This window comes from Narcine bancroftii, chromosome 7 (genome assembly GCF_036971445.1).
Source record: "Narcine bancroftii isolate sNarBan1 chromosome 7, sNarBan1.hap1, whole genome shotgun sequence".
In the NCBI taxonomy this organism is placed as follows: Eukaryota; Metazoa; Chordata; class Chondrichthyes; order Torpediniformes; family Narcinidae; genus Narcine; species Narcine bancroftii.
The window spans coordinates 180,935,764-180,948,002 of record NC_091475.1 but is presented as its reverse complement, the minus strand read 5'-3'; the positions used below and the strand labels follow the sequence as shown (position 1 = coordinate 180,948,002).

At 38.9% G+C, this 12,239-nt stretch overlaps 1 long non-coding RNA gene across 1 annotated transcript in view; it reads left to right on the top strand.

The window, feature by feature from the left end:
* The window catches only part of LOC138740128 (uncharacterized), a 29,974-nt gene extending 18,495 nt beyond the window's left edge, over positions 1-11,479 (top strand). The window contains exons 2-3 of the long non-coding RNA XR_011342688.1: positions 2,623-2,706; positions 10,761-11,479. This is a non-coding gene — a long non-coding RNA (uncharacterized lncRNA). The remainder of the gene's footprint in view (positions 1-2,622; positions 2,707-10,760) is intronic.
* Positions 11,480-12,239: the final 760 nt, after the last annotated feature.

Here is a 12,239-nt window from a genome sequence, read left to right as displayed (position 1 = left end):
CCTTTGGAAGACTACACAAAAGAGTCTGGAAAAACAACCAACTGAAAAACCTCACAAAGATAAGCGTATACAGAGCCGTTGTCATACCCACACTCCTGTTCGGCTCCAAATCATGGGTCCTCTACCGGCATCACCTACGGCTCCTAGAACGCTTCCACCAGCGTTGTCTCCGCTCCATCCTCAACATTCATTGGAGCGACTTCATCCCTAACATCGAAGTACTCGAGATGGCAGAGGCCAACAGCATCGAATCCATGCTGTTGAAGATCCAACTGCGCTGGGTAGGTCACGTCTCCAGAATGGAGGACAATCGCCTTCCCAAGATCGTGTTATATGGCGAGCTCTCCACTGTCCATCGTGTCAGAGGTGCACCAAAGAAGAGTTACAAGGACTGCCTAAAGAAATCTCTTGGTGCCTGCCACATTGACCACCGCCAGTGGGCTGATATCGCCTCAAACCGTGCATCTTGGCGCCTCACAGTTCGGCGGGCAGCAACCTCCTTTGAAGAAGACCGCAGAGCCCACCTCACTGACAAAAGATAAAGGAGGAAAAACCCAACACCCAACCCCAACCAACCAATTTTTCCCTGCAACCGCTGCAACCATGTCTGCCTGTCCTGCATCGGACTTGTCAGCCACAAACGAGCCTGCAGCTGTCGTGGACATTTACCCCTCCATAAATCTTCGTCCACAAAGCCAAGCCAAAGAACCAATTATATTGTATCATGCGTAACCTCGTGTTTACTGTATTTCTCATAGTTCCAGAGCATAGCTTTTCCCATTTATCATTTTTTATCTTTATGTTTAGACCCTGTAGGTGTTCTTGATGGTGGGGAGGATTTTGCCTGTGACTTTACGCTCAGGGGCATTGGTGTCTCAATATCAGCCTACGATGCAGCCGGTCAGCACACTTGAGCAGAGCAGTCAAGGCACATGTGAAATTATATCTAAAGTCATGGAAGATCACACATGAGGACAAATAACATAGTTTGAATTTTTGCCCTTTAAAGGACAATCAGGTGCCTCAAAATTGTATTTCACTCTTTTGAATCATTAATCATTTAGTATTAATTGGTCCCCTGTGAAACTGGAAAAAAGATAGGTTAAAACTAGCACTGTAAAACTTTACACTTAGTAGCATGCACTAAAATGATGCCTGGTTCAGAGGTGAAGCACTCATGTACAGCTTAAAGTAATCTCCCCTTGGCAACCACAGAGAAGTTGCATAAAGGCTGCAAGGGGATGAGGTAGAAAATGGAGAAGGGGAACTCCACTATCTCCTTTATGTCGGTGAGTACATGCCCCTGCAATGGCCTGCTTTAATTGTGTCCCGTGACGTACAGCATAAAGTCCACTGATCGTAGCATGCATCTCGATAAGGTTTGTATGAAAAGATCATTAAAATAATAAAGGGATATACAGAGCTACAGCTTCAATCCTCATGATTAGTCAAATCTGTGCTGAGAGTTTGTTTTCAAGTCATTGATGTCATCGTGGAGGGCATCTTATTTCCAATCTTAGACCTTTTAGTGTTTTGTGAGCACATAATGAACTCATAGGTTGTGCTCAAATCTTCCAATTTATATTGTATCCTCCAATCTTGTGTATTGGCTTAGCACATGGGCCATAATTGTTGACTTCCTTTTCTGAGCACGATCACTTGGTGCACAACATCTTCAAAAGACAATTGCCTTTAGATCCACTGGGCAAATATATTGCAAAACAATTATCAGTGCAAGACTCTCAGTGAACTCAGTTATCTCTCTTTAAGGATTCTGGTGAAGGAGGCCAGGACCTTAAATTATCTGGTACTCAATTTATATACGGCAGATGGCACAAATGGAATCTTGGCCTTTGATTTGATGATAATTAAGATAAGCATCGATTTACTTAATTATGCTTGTAAATGGCATTAATCATCCACTGAAAAATGAGCCCTGAATCAAGGAAAATCTCATACACTATCGGCAGAATATCACAAAGTTCATGTCTGCAAACCTAATTCTTTCAAACTTGGAGTTTGATATTTTCATTGATTGTTGCACTCTTTTCTCAATATTCAGTTCCATTGAAATCAATTGAAACAAATATTGGCAAGTGAGTACAAAGGGCGTGAAGCATGAACCACCTCTTTAGAACTAACAAAAGAAAATGCTACTGAGTGATGGTTTCTATAATAAGTTTATGAATCCTGTTAAACTGTTTTTCAAATACTGAGTCTATGATCCAAAGTTATCAGAATATCTTGAGACTTTTTTTTTGGAAAACTTTATTTCTAGTTTTACAGACTCATATTAGCCAAGTGTTTTGAGGAACAATCCTCCCCTTTTACAGGTCATAGTTTCCAAGTCCTCCCTTTTTCCTCCCCCGCCCCAGCCTTTCCCAACGCCTCCCCCCACCCCACCCAATCCTTCACCCTTCAACCCGGGTAAAAGCATAAAAATCAATTATTAAAGATAACAATACAAGTGCATGAGGGAAAAAAGAATAAAAGGAGGGGGAGCCGGCAGGATTTCCAAATTGTCTTCTCGTTCTCAGTATTTCAAGGCTTGTGAGATCCTGTTATTCCTATTGAAAATGGCCTTGGGAAAGCTAATCACACCTACGTTTTGACCTGTCACAGGTATGGCTGCCACACTTCAGGGGAACACATACCTGCATCTCCGTGTTCCATCTTGCTGTGCTTAGCTGAGAGTCAGATTTCCAGGTAACCATTAGGCATTTCTTGGTGATCTTCGCAAATTGAATTTGATGTTTAGACAATCTTGGACTCGCATGTAAAATATCCCCCAGCAGGAACAAGGCTGGATCCTGCAGATACTCCACCCCTGTAATTTTTTTTCAAGATGTCCCCTAATTCTACCCAGAAGGGTCTCACCTTGGCGCATAGCCATGTTGAATGCACAAAAGTTCCTGTCTCTATGCCATATCTAAAACATAATTCTGAGATTTCTGGTTTAACCTTATGTATTTTTTGCGGCATGAGGTATAGCTGGTGCAAAAAATTTGTATTGAACAAGCCTATATCTGGTATTAATAACTGTCTTCATGCTCTCCCAGCAGAAGTCGGACCAGCATCGCTCAGGAATTGTTATTCCTAGATCCGACTCCCAGCTTTGCCTCACTTACGGAGACCTGGTTTCAGGCTCTACAGGAGATACATAGGCAAAATGAATTTACGTGTGATCCCCCTTTGAATTGGAGCCTCCATGTCATTACACAATGGCAGGGCTATAGACGGACCTAATTTGTCCCTTAAAAAAAGATCTTAATTGAAGATAGCAGAAGAAAGTCTTGTTTGATAAGTCAAATTTGTTTTTTAATTGCTCAAATAACATAACCTTCCCCTTCTAATAACAATCCTTGAAACACCCGATCCCATTCTTGCACCAGGTGTCTAGGATCTTGTTACCCATAATCATTGGGATTAATTTGTTCTGGGTTAGAGACATTTTAGGGGACAACCCTACTATTAACCCAATAACCTGGTTTATTTTTTGTCATGTTCAGATTAAATGCTTTGTATTGGGTTGTCTATTTTTTTGCGTTATTAACTTGGCATCCCATTTGTAAATAATTTCTCCTGGCATCTCCTCCCCTAATGTATGTAGACCAATTTGTGCCCAGGAGGATAAACCATCCCCCTCAAAGAATGAGGTGATAAACCTCGCCTGGGCTGCCCAATAATTTTTTTTAAAGTCCAGCAGTCTCATTCCTCCAAGGCTATAGTCCCAAGTCAATTTGTCTATGGAGACTCTAGCTACTTTATTCTTCCACAGGAATTGGCTGACACATCTGTTAAGTGACATGGGCAAAGATTGAAAGAGGTACTGTAGCCTTGGCATCACATTCATTTTAATGGAGTTAACCCTGCCCATCAATGTCCTCCTCAATATTTCCAAGTAGGGGAAAATAATTCAATTTATATAAATTTGTGTTATCTATCCATATTCCCAAATATTTCATCCCTTTTTTCACAAATTTATTCTCCATTGGTATTACTCATACTCCCCTTTGTTAGCGACATAATTTCACTCTTATCATAATTAATTTTATATCCTGAGATTTTGCCAAAGTCCTCTAGTATAGTCAGCAACCTGGCCAATGACTCTACAGGCTCTGTAAAATATATCAAAATATCATCTGCAAACAAATTAATTTTGTGTTCTTCCTGGTCCACTCTAAACCCTTTGATGCCTGGATCCCATCAAATGGCTTCTGCTAACAGTTCAATAGCCAATATGAATAGAGCAGGGGATAACGGACTACCCTGTCTACTAGATCTGGTCAGTGGGAAGGCTGGAGATGTCTGTCCATTAGTGACAACTTTGGCCTTGGGTTTGTGGTACAATGCTTTAACCCAATTGATGAATGAATGTCCAAACCCACATTTTTCCAGTACTTTCACCAAAAAATCCCACTCCAGTCTTTCAAAGGCTTTCTCAGTGTCAAGTGATATGACTATACTTGGATCTGCCCTTGACTGTGCCAGGTGTATTATATTAAGTAACCTACTTATATTGTCTGCCGATTGTCTTTTCTGCACAAACCCCACCTGATCTGGATTTACTAATTTTGGCAGACACCGAGCCAATCTATTTGCCAAAGCTTTAGCTATTATTTTATAATCCATTTTCAAAAGTGAGATTGGTCTATAGGAGGATGGCTTTAGTGGGTCCTTATCCATTTTAGGAATTACCATAATTATTGCCATTGAAAAGACTCCAGGAGGATATGGGACTCAGCTGCCTGTTCCACAGTCTTTTACTATTTCTTCCTCTGAGGAGTATCTAATCCTTCCTGTTCCTCAGATTCTAAATTTGACAATTACAAGTTGGACAAGAATTCCTCCATTTTGTCCAAATCCCCCTTCAATTCAGATTTATTTAATTGTGTATAGAACTGCCTAAACACTTAATTTATTTATTTTGGTTTATAAGAAATCCTGCCTAGCCCTGTTTGAATTGGGTTGATTGTCCTTGCAGCTTCCTCTGCCCTCAGCTGCCAGAATAATACCTTGTGGGGCCTTTCTCCCAGCTCATGGAGCCTTTACTTAGATTTTAATATTGCTTTTTCTATTTTGTATGTTTGCAAAATATTGTACTTGAGCTTTATATTTATTAATGTTCTGTTCTTTCTTTCACAGCCTGATCTTTTGTAATCCTTTTTCAATTGAGTTATCTCTATCCAATCATTTGTCCTTGCAGATAAGCTTTTAATGTATCTCATGGCAGAAATTTATTGGCAGTGGAAGCACAGTTTTTTTGTAAAACATTTCTATTTGAACTGCAAAACTCCAGTTTTTTCAATAGCAGCAGGTTAAGGCACCAACCTATATGGTGTGGCTTGTTTACCTGGCATAAAAGTATTATAGGTCAAAGGTGAATGATCTGATAATAGCCTTGCTATATATTCAGCTTCTACAATTCTGCCTTCTCGCTGGGCTGAGACAAGAAACAAGATCATTCTGGTGTAAAAGTTGTGTTGTTTCAAGTAGAAGGAGTAATTCCTCTCCCTCAGATGCCATAATCTCCAAGCATCCACCAGATTTAACTCTTCCATGCTTTTTCCACCCTAGCTCTTGTCACTTTCTTAGCTAATTTGTCCATTACCAGATCCAGGCAAAAATTGAAGTCCCCTCCATTTAAGACATTTTCTTGCCATTCCACCATTTTCAAAACGACATTTTGTATAAACTTTTCATCATCAAAATTAGGGACATATATATTCATGAGTATCCAGGGTTCAGAATATATTTGACAGTTTACCATTACAAATCTACCCACTGGGACTATGACCGTACTTTCAACCTTCACTGGGATATTTTTCCCTATTAAAGTAGCTACTCCCCTAGCCTTGGAGCTAAAGGAAGATGCTATCACTTGTCCCACCAGGTTCTTTTAAGTTTTTGACGTTCACTATTTGTAAAGTGGGTCTCCTGCTAAAAGGCCACATCCATCTTTTTTTTTTAAACGTGTCCAAAATTCTTCATTTTCACCGTTCCACTTAAACCATTAACTTTGAAGCTCAAAAAATTGATTGTTTCATCCATTGCCCCAGCTCTTTTTCCTTTGATTGCTTCCTTTTACCTTTCTCACAAAATACTTTCCTTTTTCCCAGTCCATAGTGCTCTTCCTTTTGGTCCTGTTAGCCATGTATAAAATAAATCCTAGGAAATTAAGACAAAAAGTTTTTAAAAACCCAAACAGGTAGAATATAGCCCTTTCACCTATTCCCCCAAACCCAACCCTCCCTTTCCCAATAACACCAATTCTAAACCTCTTGGTGCCACTGCCCTTCTCATCCCTGGTCACCTCCTTCTTAGTTGCTCTGGAGTTCACAATTAACTTTTTTTTAATGACATTTACTTTTGTTAAACCAAGTATAATATTTGCTTCAATTGTATTTACATTATTTACAACCAACTGTATACGCAGCCTTTTGCCTAGAAACCCTTCTTTCCCTGTCTCCCTTGGGGCTTTTTTTGTGTGGCAGACAAAGTATTTCAATACCTCTCTGGCCTCAGTAAAATATTTCCTCCTTCCCGTTGCCAGGAATATTTTCAGGATTGCTGGATATAATAAAGTCAACCCAATTCCCTTGTTTCTTAACATTTTCCTGACCTGATAAAATTCTTTACATTCTTAAGGAGCATCATGGTGATGTCTGGATAGAAGAGAACTTTTCCCCTCTCATAATCCACAGAGCCACCTCTTTTCCTTGCTCCCAGAGCCACTGCCTGTAAGATTTTTTTTTCCCTATCCTGGAATGTGGCCAATCTGACCAGATCGTGATTCCTGTCCAGGACCCAGCTTTGGAAGGGGAGATGGACTAGCATTTTCTATTTGGAGCCCCCCCATTCCCTATTCTTTCTCTCCCCAATATTTTTGGATCCATTCCCTAAAGAATGCTACTGGATCTTTCCCTTCTATCTCCTCTTTCACCCTTACAATTTTTGTGTTATTTTTTGTGAAGGTTCTCAAGAGTATCTAATCTATCCCATATTTTTTCTTTCTCCCTTGCCAGGTTTCCCTGTCATTTTCCAATCTCTCCATGTTACCTTCCATCCTTTCCACCCTTTCCTCTACTGTAGTCACCCTTCCTGATAATTCTCCCATGGCTTTCCTAACTTCTCCCAGCTCCATTGACAAATCTCCTTAAACTTTTTTTATTCTGTTTTCTGAAGCCTCTATTATTGTTTCCATCATCACTTTAACATTTTTCATAAAAGCCTCCAGTCTTTCTTTTCCTCTCTGTTCCATTTTTTTCCTCCTGTCTGCAAAGTCAGGTTATACATTTCATCCGCGCTGCTTCCTGTGCTGCTACTGCCCCAAGGCATCACTGCTGGGTCGGAGTCATCCCCACCATCACTGGAGCATCGCTGCTTCACCCAGGAGTCCCCCATCTCCGCAGGCAAGGGTAAGTCTGTGGTGCTATTTGCATCTTTTCTTTTGGTGCTGAACCTTGGACACTCGCCGCTCCCTTCTCCCCTCCATCAATCCCTGTGCCTGTGGCACCCTCGGCCCTTTTCCCCCTCAGCATGTGGGTCTCATCTAGTAGCACGGCATGATTTCTTCTGTCACGGTCCCCATGTTTTCTTTAGGCCTGCCCGCTCGCTTGGCTCTGCTTCTTCGAGACCTCTGGGGGATGGCTTGAGCAGTTCGTCTGTCTGCGGAGCAGGTCGCGACTCCATCATCCTCTTCTCCTCCCCCGAGTGCTTCGGCCAGGCTCCGCCATTTTGTCCGCCACAGGGCCATCTTGGGGTATTGAGGCAATCATTTCTTGACCATTTGCCTTCTTCTTCTTCTTCCCCGTCACCTTGGTGATTATTTAATTCTTTCTGTCTTTTAATATTAGGGTCTTTTTGGCCGTCTTAAAAACAAATTCACTTGGTTTTCTTTGGAGCTCTCTTTTTCCATTCCTACTCCCTCTCCGACACCACGTGACCCCCTCATTTTGAGGCTAATTTAGTTCCATTCAAATTCAGCCATTGTTAGTGTATGACATTTATCTTTGTAATAGCTACCAGCAGTACATGCAATATAATTATTAAATAAACAGACACAAGAAACAAACCTTGCTATTCAGCTAAGAGAAAGATTTACATAATCTACCTTTATTGTTGTTTATCGTCCTACACAGTTTTGTTGGTTAGCTAAATATGATACAGCATTGGACTTTATTTTTTATGGCCCAAGATGGCTCATCCTTAACATCACATTTGCTTTCAAGCCTGAGAAACTGTTATGATTTTGGAAATAAAATGTTGACAATTAATGCACCTGTTCTGGTTCAATCATCTGGAGATTCATTCAACCAAAAACAAATGTTACAGGTAGCTGAAGGGAGAGCATGACAAATTATAAATAAAACTTCAGCATACCCGAGTCCAAGTGCTAGTTGGTAACTTCCCAAGATCTGCATGTTGTAAAATTCAGTATCCAGGGCTCTGAAAAGGAATAAAATGAATGCTTCCTCCATAATGAAGAGGGACAGTTCAGAAACATGCCACCACTTCCTTTTTCAATGCCATACTCGGTTGCTTCCGTAGATGTCAGTCTTTTAGATAATCTTTCTCTCATCTCACCTAGTCAAAACACATGATATCACCAGCAGGATTTAGTTTTTTGTGCTCAATATAAATCTTTCATCGATTGCATTTCTATTCTCAAGTTTATATTATGTTAAAACTGTGTACTATATTTATTCCCTGAGAATCCTCATTGAGGACAGTAAAAGATACTTCAGGTCAGTTATCAAAAAAATTTAATCTGATTCAAATGGAACATGGAGCAGTTCTATCTTCATTCCATCTTGGAACATTTTAACCTTGCTAAGCAATACTCATTCTTGAAGATAATGGGAAAGGAACATTATAGGTAGGTTCTGCTACTTAATCCAGGTTCTTCTCTTTTGCAATCTGTAGCAAAAAATTGAGTCTCTTTTATAAAAAAGATAATCTCCTATGTTTGCTTAGAGTCTAGCTGCTAGAGTGAAAAGGTGTAATTTTAATTTTAATTTTTATACTTTCAGCAGAGATGAATTAAAATTGACTGGAACATTATAATTCCATATAATTTTTTCCACCTGTCACAGTTTGGTGCTCTCTCTTGTGTCATGGTTTAATTCATTTGATTTTGTCAAATATTTTGTCATAAATCTGCAGCTCAAGGGGAGATAAACAGCAGAACTATATTCATCAGGACATCGTAGGAAATTAAAAACAGCTTTTGTATTGACACAAATCACAACAAATATATATATTCCTTAAAAATCTTAAGGGAAGGGTGGTCCAAAAACAGCATTAGGCTGAATGTTGTGTGGCTTTTTGGATTCAGCAAAGCATGATGATGAACTGATAAAGAGAGAAAATGACATGTCAGTGAGAAGGCTGAAACCAAGAGAGACTGCATGATACAAGTACGAAGGGTGCTGGCTGAGAATGGGTGAAGGTTCATAGAGGACAACTGGAAATTAAAGCAAATTAATGAAAAGAAACAAAATATTAAAAATACTGGAATTGTGTGATTTAAATCTTTCTCGTAAGATGACATAAAACAGAAAATGCTAAAAATATTCACCATATCAGAGGGGATTTGTGGTGTGACAAAAAAAAACTATCAAGCACATTTAAGAGTTTTGGAGAACACCTCTCTACTTTTGATGATGTGATCTCTGAGCTACCAGTTGACTGTCCTTTTAGTTCTCCATCATGTTCCCACTCTGACATCTCAATCTTTGGCTTCTTATACTGTTCCAACAAAGCTCAATAAAAGCTTGGGGGTCATCTTATATTCTATATGGAAATATACCAAGCCTCAGCACTCAAAATTGAAATCAATAATTTTAGATAGCCATCTTTTCCAGTTTGTGTCAAAATTGATCATTTAAGCTGAATGACCTGTCATGCCAACCTAATTTTTTGCACTCCATACCTGCTGCCTGACCTGCAGAATATTTCCAGTATTCTTTGTATTGTACCAAATGTCCAGCACCTCCAGTCTATCGAACCTTTGAGCTCATATTGCCTCACTCTCATTCACCTCCTGTTAACATCTCCAGATAGATCAGGTACAGTTAACAAGACTTCACTGTTCTCTCCCTACCAGCACCAGGGCCCTTGTGCAATCTCACCTTGCTTGATTTCTAGTGGCCCTCCTTGTCAAGATAACTGAAAACATGTTTTGATTTCTAACCCATCTCACTTGTCAACATGGGTCATCAATCTGAAATAAACTCTTATTGTTTTACTCTCAATAAATTCTACTGAACATTCCCAATATATTTTCTTTTTATTTCAGAAATCAACTATTTGCATTTTTTTTCCTTTTCAATGAATATTTGGCACCAATATATTATACTGATATATAAAACAAAAGTGTTTTAATCTAACCAATGTTAGCCGGAATTCAAGTAACCAGTGAACTCAAGCAACTGGCAAAAATAAATCACAGAAATTAAATATGTAAAAAATATGGAAGTTTAAAATTGGTGTTTCTCACCATTAGTTTGCTGATCACACCATACATAATCTCAAGCAATCTGAAAATTCACTTACCCGGCATCTACCAATGCTCATAGGTGCCAGATACCAGGGTTTTACTGAGGTAACAAATATTTTAAAAATCTCAAATTACTTCCTTTTATTCTGAAAACATCTTTGGTTCTAGTAGTTACTAAATATATGTCATATTACTAATGGTATATATTTTTAATAATTTTAATAAACTTTCAGTGTAATTTTGCAATTTTCTTATCAAGCTAGAGAAAGAAGTTGTCGAAGGTGTCCAAGGAGATTTGGCATGTTGTCAGATATTCAATCAAACTTCTATAGGTGCACTGTGGAAAGTAAACTGACTGGTTACTTCACAGCTTGGTTTGGGTATTCAACTGCCTCAGAACGCAGAAGGATCTGGAGGGTAACAAACATAGGCAGGTCCATCACAGACACTGATTTCCCTTCGACTGAATGTACCTCTGGGAGGATTTACATCAAGAAGGACCCACATTGACCTGTTCACAGCCTTTGCTCACTGCTCGCTTTGGGCTGAAGATGCAGAAAGCTGAAAACTAGCCCCTTCAAATTCAAGAACCGTTTCTTTCTAACAGCTATCAAGCTCTAGATTCTGGAGTCTAGAACAGTGGTTTTCAGTCTACCCCCTCACTCACATTCCACCTTAAGCAAACCCTCAGCCATAAGTGCTCTGTGATTAGTAGGGGATTGCTTAAGGTGGAACATGAGGTTAAGGGAGCACCACTGGTCTAGAACCTCCCCTTGTTAATATGAACATAAGAAGATAAGAAATAGGAGCAGGGGTCGGCCATCCAGCCCATTGAGCCTCCTCTGCCATTCAATAAGATCATGGCTGATCAGGGACTGCTCCAATATCACAAAAGGATTTTTGTAAAATCACCTTTTTTCTTGCACTTGTTTATATTTATTATCTAACATTTTTTGTCACATGTTGTGTGTCTATATTAAGCCTGATAACACTGTAATAAATGCTTTTCACTTCGCTGTGTGGTCTTGTTATTTCAACATGATGGCATATGAGCACAAACATCATCCGCCACACTGGGTTGATTTCTACTATATTAATCATTTCAATATGAACCCACGCTGTTTTTGCTCCAATTTGATAACAGGAGGAGGACAAGAATCTTAATTGGGCTGCTTTGTAATAATTTTTAAAAGTTGATAATCTTAATCATCCTTGTTCAAATTTCCAAGTCAATCTTTCCAGAGCTACTCTTGGCATTTTATCTCTCCAAATAAATATCCTTATATTTTTATTTAGCTCTTGAAAAATGTCTCTTGCATGGTGATGGGTAATGATTGAAAGAAATACAGTATTCTTGGAAAAATGCTCATCTTGACACAATTTATCTGTCCTATTAAAGTTATTGGCAAATCTTTCCATTTTTAAAAATCTTCATCAATTTTTTAATAGAGGTATGTAATTCAATTTAAATAAATTATTTAAATCTCTATCTATTTTTATTCCTAAATATTTAATTGCTTCTTTTTGCCATTTAAATTTAGTCTTTTTTTACTTTGTGTATAATCCATATATGGATCACTTCACTCTTATCAACATTTACTTTATAGCCTGACTCTAAATCATATTCTACTAATCTTACATTTTATTTGCACAATGATATTTCTGGTTTTATTAAATAGACTATACCATCATTTGCAAATAAACTAATTTTATGTTCTTTATTGTCTATCTCAAAACC